This window comes from Saccostrea cucullata, unplaced genomic scaffold (assembly GCF_032062105.1).
Source record: "Saccostrea cucullata isolate Sc308-1 unplaced genomic scaffold, CSIRO_AGI_Scuc_v1 ctg92, whole genome shotgun sequence".
NCBI lineage: Eukaryota > Metazoa > Mollusca > Bivalvia > Ostreida > Ostreidae > Saccostrea > Saccostrea cuccullata.
This window is the reverse complement of record NW_026928448.1, coordinates 45,560-58,053: the sequence shown is the minus strand read 5'-3', so window position 1 is coordinate 58,053 and position 12,494 is coordinate 45,560. Positions and strand designations below refer to the sequence as shown.

Genomic DNA, 12,494 nt, shown 5'->3' with positions numbered 1-12,494 from the left:
TCAAAATTTCAAAGGATTTCGTCAATAAACAAGAAAGATATTGAGACTTTAGTTTCAGCCAATCAGAGCAAAGCGCACGTGCATGCGCGTGAGATCTTGGTATTTTGACCATGTCATATTGTCTATGCTACTAATATATCCTTATATTATAAGTTTCAAAGCATTTCATCAAAAATTAAAAAAGTTACGCCTATATCAATTAAATCGGTCATTACACATGTTGCACGTGCACGCTCTTGCAAGCACGTGCGCGCAAAATGACCTTCGTTCCGCAAATCTACATAACATGTCTACTGACCCTAAAAACATTTCACCTTAGTCGGATGTATAGTTTACGAGATCATTCCCGGACAAAAAAGTACCCAGGAAGAAGAATAATAATAATAATAATAATAATAATAAGAAACAGAGTAAAAACAATATGTTCCCCAACTTCGTTTGGGGAACATAATAAAATCTGGAAATGTTTCAATCTTAATTATTTTCTACCGAAATATTCACTGCAACAGTGTAGTTTTCATGGTGCAAACTGTTTTCTGAGTAATTGATTTAATATTAGCCGACTTCAAGCTTTAGGCTTAAAATGGATTCTTCTCGCAGGAATGATGCGTCCAAAGTCTCAATAAAATGTGAAATTGCGTCATTTAAATTCACGTTTTGAGCATTAAAATAATGTGCATTATTCATGGATTTAAATGTGTAAAATCGAACTGATCCGATGCAGACACTGTGTTCTGGATTAATTTAATCTCCAAGCTTTTTTTTTTTTTGTTATTACATGTACGATTAAATGGTATTTAATGTATTTGTTTTTATTTCCCTCTTGAGCACATGCCAAGGTTTACCTGTAACACTCTATTCTGTTTGTTTTAAATGTCTATTATTTTTGAAAAAAACTATCCATTCTTAAAAAGAATTGACAGTTTTCCAAAAAGAATGGACACTTACAGGTGACTTAATGAATTCTTAGGGGAGTTAGCTCAACACTAAGCTATAGAATGGAGAACACAAACATAAGATTTACGTCACAATCATGTTTTAATAAAAGTTAAATATACGTCAATCTAATTGTAAGACAATTAATACATGTACCTAGTTAAAATATATATACAATGGAATGGAAGTTGGTGAATAAGATATTGCAACTATGACATATATAGATATAAATTGATCCCAAATGCTTGGATCATTGCATCATGACCCTATCCTTATTAATTCACATAATGATATGTTTATTTTATTCCATTGGAGTCCACCCAGGATAAATAAAATCATCAATGGAATTATTTCGGAACTCTTTGGCAAAACCAGATCCGGGTCTGAAGATGTTCTTATAAAATATACTGGTTCCTCGCGCCATCCATCCAATCCACCAGCCAAAAGTTCCAACTGACATGATGGTATGATTAGCAAGAGAAAGCAAAGCCATGTCTTCTGCTGGCGAATTCCCTGTTGAGTAGTAAACATTTGTTTCATTTGCTAGAGCCCTTTTAGACCACTTAATATCATTAGAACCAACAATAAACAGTACGTTTTGGTGTCTTGTTTTGAAATAGTTCATGGCATTTTTATAGTAGGTTTCATTTGGTGTAAGTTTGCCGTATTCATAATGCTCCTCTGTTGCATAATCACCCCTCCGGATATGAATGCTAACTATAATGTTATCCTTATTTAAAACAAAATTCATTTGATTTAGGATATCTCTCATTTGTGTATTAGCTTTTTTCCGTATTGGTTCTTTGAACGTTAGAATATCCCGAATTTCCTCTTCATATTTTATCCAGTATTTCCATGACTGAAAGTAGCCATCAAATCTCACTCCTTTGGTAGGAGGAACACTGAGCAGCTTCTCGTCATATGACAGCCCCCATCTTTCCTTGTGTAGTGGCAATTTTTCCTTGTGTTTTATCTACTGCTAAAGGAACCCCAAAATCTTTGCACACAACCTGGAATAATGTCATTAATTGCAAACATTCACCTGATCCCCTACTCCCTGCAAAGATAAAATCATCTAGCACGTAATTTTAGGTTGTTTTATTGCAGTAAATGTTGTATTTTGTATGTTAAATAATTGAAATAGTTCAGAGTTATCAGGGACTATAGGGTATAGCTTTTTAATCTTTGCCATTACGTATAAGAACACATATTGAACCATGAGATTTCCAAGTCGTCCTTTGAAATTAACACATACAATATCAGTGGAGTTGTTATAGATAAATAGCTCTCTTTTCACGATTGGGATTAAATGAGAAGCTCGTCCAAACTTCATATGTAATTGCCACATTTTCGAGTTATATATGTGATAAATAAAGTAGAGATACACGGTCCATAATATCACAAGGGGTACATATCCTAGAAAAGACATAATTATTTCTTATTTTTTGATTACATAAAGGTCAATGATTATCATTATACCATTTTCACATGCATACAGTTTTGATTTTGCTGTTGCTTGAGAAAAATTTAAGTAATTATATCAGTCATATTTCACAGTATAAGTACACTAACTGCTACTCAGTCTAAATGAGAATTACTCATTATAATTGTTTTGAAATAGGTAGACCTTGATCTTTCAATAATTCTTACTTTTTTTGTAAAATCTCCCCATACTGACGTCTGTCTCAGAATTTAACCTGCAATTAAAACATGTGCGTTAATTCTGAAAAAAAACTAGCTGAAATCCTGCGCAGGCGCGGGGGAAATTCATTTTTTGTTTACTGCTAACAGAACTTTTCCAAAAACTATCAGCTTCTATTGACAGTTTATTACACAGGAATATAGCATGACGAAATACTTTAAAGTCCCACAATTAGTTGAGGAACAGAAATAGATAACTATAAGAAATACATTTCCTAATATTTTGGGTTATTTTTTTTACTTCTACAAATATCTATTTCATTAAAGGCCTCTTCTTCTTACATGCTATAAAGCAACTTTATTCTGTTGTACTATGTTATACATCATGTACTACAGGTGCTCATTGGCATTTTCTCTTTAAATGTATTTTAAATACATTTTGAGCTATATTATTGCTTATTATACTTCAGATGATCTGTTTCAATTTACATCACGGATAAGAGAATGCATGTAAATTTGAAGCATTGTAAAATATTGAAAAAACTCAGTTTTCATCCCAATTGTACATTCAGGCCTAAAAGGTATAAATGTTTTTAAAATAAAAGACTATGTACAATATCAACTGAAATGTATTCATTAAGCAACGCATTTTTAAAAGCATTTAAATAAATTATTTAAAAATCAAACTGTACCATTTTATTTCTAAATCAATAACCATGGCCATTAATCGACATTTACTTATTTTTAAAAATATCACAACTTACTAAGATATATTCACACACTCATTGAGTAACCAATTTCTTTACATTTATTTCCATGCCCATTCATGATTAACAATCGTCTCGATTTTCTTTTAAACATCGGGTTCGATGCCATATGACTTTCTAGAACTTTCAACAAATAGCGAGATTGGACATAAACGGAATGGATTTGCACATTTTGATTTTTAATCAATGACCACATCTTATTTCTTTTATATCACTTAAATCAAGTTTTGATTGAATAATTCATTAATGACGTTTTATGAAATAAATAAGCTCTTGCTTGTTGTCAGTTTTTTTTTAAATGCCAGTCACTTAGATCCACCACCACTTTAATCGCCTCTGTGCTATTTCGAAGCTGTAAATCGAAAACGAAAATAGACTTTCTTTCAATTAAAGTTACGATAATTACTTCGCGAGTGAAATCTGAATATACTTTACGGACATCACCTAATACCTAGTGTATACCTACAGGCTTAAGTAGAACTCTTGTGCAGCTGTTCCAGAGTTTATTTGCAATATTTGTTAATTTATAAGTATAGATGTACAAAGTCTGTAATAATAATTTTTCGAGAACACAGGAAAATTTTTCCAGATGTTTCTGACTTTGGCTCCAAAGAACCGTTAATGAAATATATAGATGGTTCATTAAAGCGTTGCAAATGCAAGGTTAATACCCTAAATTATTGCATTTATAGTCATCATTTTCAACCTTGATGTTTATTCGCCGATTTTTGATAGAAATATATGAATAAGCATCGCAAATCCATAACAGCCCTAAACATACTAAAAGGTAACAGCGTTTGACTTGATCAGTTACAAATCATACAAATTTATATATCATAAAGTATTGCAGTCGCACTCTTTATGATAAAATGTGAAATTGATTGTCAATATACGAGTATTGGCGAAACCACCGCTTCTTCATTTCTTAAAATCTACCAAATAATAGTAATAAATATTTGGACTCGCTAATTCATTTGTTTATGTATCAATATCAAAGGTAGTTTAATGTTTCATATGGAAAGAGTAGAAAAACTATATCTCGTAAGAATTTTTTTTTCTCGTGAAAAAAGCAAAAACTTACTTTTTCATCATTTTTGTCGGCTTCTAAAAGACTTAAGTACAGTGAAAAGAAAAAAAAGAGAATAATGCACATTAAGCTAGAAAATATGAGAAATATTCAAACATGCTGAGTATTAATATCCAGTCATAGATATTAAGTTTTCTATCAGATTTGACTTTGACATGAGCCACATGCTCAAATATGCAGTGAAGGTACAGTTGTGGGTAACTAAATCAAATTCACACATTTTACGTTCGTAAAAAATAAATTGGGAACTATCAAGTTATATAATAGACAATAAAAAGTCTTAGGTTGCCTATTCCAATGACTCAGCTGTAGCACCAATGATTAAAATTTAGTTTAACCACTGACATAACTCAACAAATACACATTTAAACGTAAAAAAAAACATTAAAAGCAAAGTACTCTATACATTTACATCTAGATATACTTGAAGAGTACAAACTATTTTTTTCTGTCATTGATGTTACATGTTCATGTACTGGGGTTGTCCTTGGTAAAATCGTTTACTGAAAAACAGAGTTTTTCAGATGCAAAATATAATGCGCGCTAAATTGATTCAATTTATGTCTCTTATTATACCGTGCAGGGATGATCCTAACCCTAAATATTGTCCTTACCTTCGGTTAATTCAAACCCTATGTCCCATTCTATCCCAAACATGGTTAATCTTAATTATAAGTCTTACCCTAACCCTAACTCTTAGCCTAAAAGTAGACGGTTCACCATACTCATCAGTCTAAAACTAACTCAAATAGATTTAACCCTAATAATACGTCTTATCCTAAACCTATACCTTACCCTAACTCTAACAAGGTTATAACTCTAACCCAAACTCTTACTCAACCCTAAGACGTTTAACCATAAGTCTTATCCTAATCCAAATAGAGTTAACCCTAACTATAAGTCTTATCCTAATCCAAATAGAGTTAACCCTAACCATAAGTCTTATCCTAAACCTATACCTTACCCTAACCCTAACTCTAACCGTAACCCTTACCCAACCCTAAGACGGTTAACCATAAGTCTTATCCTAACCCAAATAGAGTTAACCCTAACAATAAGTCTTATCCTAACCCAAATACAGTTAACCCTAACAATAAGTCTTATCCTAACCCAAATAAAGTTAACCCTAACAATAAGTCCTATCCTAACCCAAATACAGTTAACCCTAACAATAAGTCTTATCCTAACCCAAATAAAGTTAACCCTAACAATAAGTCTTATCCTAATCCAAATAGACTTAACCCTAACTATAAGACTTATTCTAACCCAAATAAAGTTAACCCTAACTATAAGTCTTATTCTAACCCAAATAAAGTTAACCCTAACCATTAGTCTTATCCTAATCCAAATAGAATTAACCCTAACTATAAGTCTTATTCTAACCCAAATAAAGTTAACCCTAACAATAAGTCTTATCCTAACCCAAATAGAAGTAACCCTGAACATAATTCATATCCTAAACCTATACCTTACCCTAACCCTAACTCTCACCGTAACTCTTATCCAACCCTAAGACGGTTAACCATAAGTCTTATCCGAACCCAAATAAAGTTAACCCTAACCATAAGTCTTATCCTAACCCAAATAAAGTTAACCCTAACCATAAGTCTTATCCTAACCCAAATAAAGTTAACCCTAACCATAAGTCTTATCCTAACCCAAATAGAGTTAACCCTAACCATAAGTCTTATCCTAACCCAAATAGAGTTAACCCTTACCTTAAATCTCATCCTAAACCTATACCTTACCCTAACCTTAACTCTCACCATAACTCTTATCCAACCCTTAGACGGTTAATCATAAGTCTTATCCTATTCCAAATAGAATTAACCCTAACCATAAGTCTTATCCTAATTCAAATAGAATTAACCCTAACAATAAGTCTTATCCGAGACCTATACCTTACCCTAACCCTAAAACGGTTATAACTCTAATTTAACAAGGTTATAACTCTAACCATAACTCTTACCCAACCCTTAGACGTCAACCCTAGCCATAAGCCTTAACAATAAATAACAACAACTACAGACTTGCTACCTACTTTTTTACATCTATGTAGACCCGAACGCGTTATGCATCATTAAGACTCATGCAGACTCTTTTAATTAGGCTTCGAAATCAAAACAAAAAAGTCAAATATGAGGACCCCCTGCTTTTTATTGACTTCTAATAGTTGAAACAAACGATACAGAAAGCAATTTGATTGTAATGTTAGTCTGACTTTAAGCACAATTCTCATGATGTTATGATTATAGGGTATAAATGTTTTGTCTTTTATTTTATTACAAGGGCTGTTCAATACGCAGTAACATTTTTGATTGAAATTTTAATTATATATATTACAAAATAAAATTTATGACAAACCTAGTATGTATCATTTACAAATCAATTTTTTTTCCAAAGTTCTACTTTTTTATTATCAGTACTAGTATATCTTATTTATCATGACTGAAATGAGTGTTATGACCGATTGTGTTCTCTTTTTTTGGGGGGTGGGGGTGGGTGGGGGGGGGGGGGTAGTAAGCGTAAAATTCAATTCTTAGATCTTGAAACTTCAGGAGGGTTTGTGGATTATCTAGAAATTCTGTAGTTTGGGATTGTTTGGCAATTGCAAAGGAGTAGAAGAATTATAACCCTTATATGATTGAATGAATATATTACTTACTGCTGTAAATATACGATTCCTCAAAATATATTTTCTATTCCAGAAGAACATCTAGATATTTATGTATGGATTTTGTTGTGTTGTCATCAAGCTTCGGGGAATTTTCGAAACGGTGTGAAAGAAAATCATATGTGCTATGGAAATTGAAAATCCACAGAAGAATAACAACGCAGCAAAATACTAACAGGCAATATCTGTGTCTTCTAAACATTCTTCAATTCTACAAATGTCAAAAGAGAGCAATGCAAATGGTTTGGCTGTGATACATGTAAATTTAATTGCAATAATCCGAAAAGCCTCAAAATTAAAAAAAATGACTGTTTTCTTTAGTATAATTGTTGGGTTACAATTTTGGCTTAGAGGGATTTTCTTTACCCGATCATGAAAGGATAAGAGGGTGGACGTGACCGGTCGACAGGGGATACTCACTCATCCTTGGCACCTGGTCCCACCTCTAATTTTCTTAGGTCCTTGTTCATTTTGCTCACAACTTATATTGGTAATATTATTAACATTATCACTGTTTGTTTTCTCCACTTAATGCAGGAAAAGCATATTGCGGTGAGGACTACGGGATTAGTTTTTAAATATCTCCGAAAATGCCATTGCAACCATGACTGGATTATTTAAACTTTTGCATGTATTGAAGCAAATTTTTATTACTTCAAATATCGGGTGTTTGCTATCTTCATTTTCTTTCATTTGTTGCAAAACGGGTCTTTAACACAGCGTTAAAGCGCCATTTTAATTTTGCATAACATATAAATGAAATGGTATGTACAATTTAGAAATTTGTTTGAAAGAGTTCTAGAATTGTTTGGACTATTTTAGAAATTCGTTTGTAAGATTTTTAAAATTGTTTAAACGATTTGGAAATTTGTTTCTACAATTTAAAAAAAATTAAATGATTTTGAAATTCTCAATTTTTTTGGCATATTTATGCCTATTAATTATTTAATGACTTCTTGTGTTTTTTCACTTTTTCGTTAAGTTTGGTGATATAGGTTATGTTTGCGTGTATTTTCGTTGAGGCACAAATCTGCAAATGTTGAAAATGGCAACACATTTAAAACATTTTTTTTTAAAAAAAGCAACCAAAAAAAAAAAAAAAAAAAGGAAGTAATGCAAACAAACAATAAAAAAGATAAACTAGAGCAAAGCTCATTGCAAAGCAACGAGTAGGTCTTCCGTCATGTTTGAACGGAAGTAACTTTTATTTAAAGAGAGAGAGAGAAAGAGAGAGAGAGAGAAATGAAATGACGTCTCCAATTATTAAATCCTCCAAATCTTTGTTGATTATTGCAAAAGTAAGCCATTTCTTGCTATTTCCGGTTCGATTAAAAATTTTCTAAGTAATTCAAACGGTTTTTAAAAATCATTCAAACGAATTTCTAATTCCTTCAAACGAACTTTAATTCCTTTAAGTGCATTTCTGAATTGTACGAGGGGTGATCAAAAAGTTTGCGAACTAACTGATTAACTTCCATAAAAGAAACAATATTTGGTTTCATTGTTGATTACATTTTAAATTAGCCCTCTCCGATTTTAATGCACAGATGCCACCGTTCTGTTCATGCACGAATCACGTGATATAGGCGGTCACATGACCCCTTCCGTAGCGTTCTGTCACAACAGCTTAAAGATTTTTCTGAGTTTTATATTTCTTTCCAAGTAAGTTAATTTTTATAACAAGAACAGTTCATTTATCAGAAATGGTCAAATCTCGGCAGCAGAATGGGTGGATAAGAATATCCTTTCCAAAAATAAACATGGCGACCATCAAAACCCAAATCTTCTGTCTCGGGAGAGACTTCTATTCAAGGTGGATAGAGAATTGGTGCCCCCTTTTTATCATATCTAATATGTTTAAAATCTAAAGTAAACTGTATCTTAGGTATTTAATAATTATACTATTGTAGAAATATTCAACTATTTTTCAAAGTGTAAATTGGAGGTCTTTCATAGCAAATTGCTTAATTAAAACACATCTCTTTTCAGACTAGCTTCCACAGAGCAACATAACAAGTATCATTTTTAACCATCTATATTCCTTCAATAAAAAGATCAATCCAATCATTGATTAAATTTATAGGAAGTCATTTGTCTTTATAAACTGTGCACAAATTATTATACGCTATTTCAAAGGGATTTTTAAGATATACCATAAATTTTACAGTCGTTTGTTGAACGAGTACGACTGAGACCATTTTTTGTCACAAGTGACCTATATAGTGACGTCATTTTCACACTGTGACGTCACAAACAAGGAGCAAACCTTTATTCAGCATATGCTTTTTATAGAACTTGTCCATGGCTATGTGTGTACCAAATTTGTTTCTAATCTGAATTGTGGTTTTGTAAATATAGAGATAGTTCGCGAATTTTTTGATCACCATTAATTCGTAAAAACGATTTTCTAAACTGTATATTAAACGAAATTCATTATCATACAAACGAGTTTGTAAATTGTACAAACTATTTATTTTTTCTTGCCAAAAATGACACGTATACGTCGTTGTAGTTCTTGGTTTGAAGAGAGATCAAAGAAGCGCAGTTTCAGCCGAAGAGTTAGTTGTCAACACTTCTTCAGGTTTAATTTCAGAATTTTAGATAAAAAATGAACCGATTGATTTTAAAAGGCCTCTTAGGCTTCTGGACGGAAATTAAACTTGAAAATGATAACACGGGTGGATTCCTCATAAATCCACTACTTTAATATCAAAGGTATAAAACTTTTCAATTTATCCAATTCTTCAGGGCTTTAATACTTGATGTAATCACTCTATCTAAGAGCAAATGTGTTCGTCTGTTTTTCAAGAAGGGGTGCTTTTTGGAGGCATTTTCTTTAAAGATATCCTTCGTAGCAAGTCGATATTTAGACAGAAAAAACTTATACAATTTTAAATGATTTGGACAAATATCCCTGTATATTTTATATAAGAATAACATATAACTATTACTTAAACAAAGAGCCAGGTTAACTTTATGCATAAAATGGCCCTGTACTTATATATCAATAAATTATCCATCACCCTCTTTCCTGTTTCATACATCAAAATAAAGTAGACACTTAGTGCTTTCATTTCCAATAATAAAACTTCTTTTTGGGAATCGAGGTATCGGAAAACAGGCTTTGAGAAATTGCAATGTTCTTGAAATTTGCAGAAAGCATGCGTATTTGACTACCTCCAGCAAAGAATTGAAAAATAAAACATGCTTTTTGATCTCCAGAAACAGATCTTTCATTATGTATTTGCAAATTTTGGATCAGAGGTTGTGCTCTATATGAAATATGGAAAAATACTTAAACTTTAGGCCATTTCTAAAGGAATTTACTGGATATGAGGAAAATGACACAGATTTATAACGTATTGACTAGCGGGGAAATTACGTCATTTTTAATAGATACGTAGTCACTAACACTCCAAGTGATAAATACTGCAGTTGCAACTTAAACAGAGCGGTTTTGATTTTTCAGAAATTCTCAGGGGCCAATTAGGCACAAAGTGGCTCTTTGTTTTAGGTTTTAGGTTTTTGGACGTTAATTTGATATTTTATTGACAAAATAAATGCAATAATTTGACAGACTCAACTTGAAGTGTTCCCAAAACGTAGCTCAATAAAGCATTAAAATATTTTTTCATGTTACAGTCTTCAGTTTGAAATGAAGTTATAACGATAAATCTATCTTATTTTCATCTCTGATAAACTATAAGAAAATAAATTAAATATTAACATTTTTGAAAGTATGTTTTACCAATCAATAAAACATTTCAAAAATCGTGAGAAAATACATTTATCTCATACGTGTTGGGGATACAGCCCATTAGATAAACTTATGCTTTATCCACGGGTAGATGCTTTATCAATAACACTTTCGGTTTTGACACGATCCCTCGCTTCAAGAATTTATTTTATTGCAACTTTTATTTGTGAAAAAATGAATGATAAAGAGCGATAATATCGTTAAAAGCAAGAAAAAGACTCGTATATGTCAAAGACGTGTCGTATTTTATTAAGGAACCTGTATTGGCTACTTGATGACAGATGTTACCCACACCCCCTCACCCCACCCCATCCCCCTTTAAATCATTTTTGGAGAAAGTAAAGCCTAGCAATTAAGTTATTGTTATAATATTCTTTTAACATCTTCAATAATGCCTTCTTATATTATACTATGTATGCCTACCTAGTAATGTAGGTGTAACTTATCATGGATTAACAATTAATCTACGAGTAGTCCTGAGGCCTCTAGCCTTACCTAACACGTGAAAAGTGTACTGCCATCGTACAAAGAGTTAATTTTCACTATCCCTTGGTCCTTACAACTTTCAGTCAGAAGTTTGTTTTATGTAAAGCTCCATCAGTTGTCACATAATGTTTTCAAAGACGCAGATAACAAGAATGCAATATTTTAAACACGATCTACTATCTTTCGAGGCATGTCAACATCAGCGGTGCTATGTCATCAAATTATACGTCATCAATTTGAATTAGCAATCATTCATGTAGTTTTGCAGGGGAAGTCTCAAAATTTTGTTAAAACGAAAGTCGTATGAGATAAATAGAACATCTATAATTGTATGATTTTATATTGGCTTTATCCAACTCGTTGAAATGGTGTAAATTCGCTCTGCAAGCCTCATGAATATAGACACCATTTCAACTCGTTGGATAAAGCCAATATCAAATCACACAATATAGATATCTTCTATATTTCTCTCATAAAGGATATATAAATAAAATCTTTCATTCAGATTTTGTCACAGTATTTTCAATCCTTAACACACTTCATAGAAGTAAGCTTAATTTAAGTTTTCTAAAGAATTTGTAGTATATCCCCTAAATAATTGAACAAATTAATCACTTCATACGTATGTAACTTACTTTGAAAATGATGAAATTCTTCAGACATTAAAAGAATCTACACCAAAAGAACATCCAGGTATTCCTGTACAGGTTTCCATTAATCCAATATCAGGGTCTTACTATATGCCTTTCGATCAGATCACTACATCACAAAATTGATATCTTATTCTAAAAGGCTTACATCCTCGAATGTAAAAAACAAATAAAGTATGCATGGAAACCAAGGATTTTTATGCCCTTTTCTGTAACACGTGGCCAAAATCAATAAATGCACAAGAACCCAATTTCTATTTGCAATCTTTCATGCTATGCTTGTCAATGTTATCTAGATTTCTTTGTATTTGAGAGGTCGGGAAATCTTGATCGCATTTCCTATTCAACAGTTATTTTGGTGACAAGGAATTTTATTTTTTGACCTACTTTTTAGTGAAATACTCTTTTTAGTTCATTTTACAAAATTGATTTAAAATTTAACAACGGGTTGCTTTTTTATACAGTTCTATAGCTCGTTTTTCTTTTTATATATTAG

The 12,494-nt window shown here is 31.9% G+C and overlaps 1 pseudogene; it reads right to left on the bottom strand.

The window, feature by feature from the left end:
• Positions 1-1,042: 1,042 nt before the first annotated feature.
• Positions 1,043-12,125, bottom strand: LOC134277596 (galactoside alpha-(1,2)-fucosyltransferase 2-like; annotated as a pseudogene).
• Between the last annotated feature and the right edge of the window lie 369 nt (positions 12,126-12,494).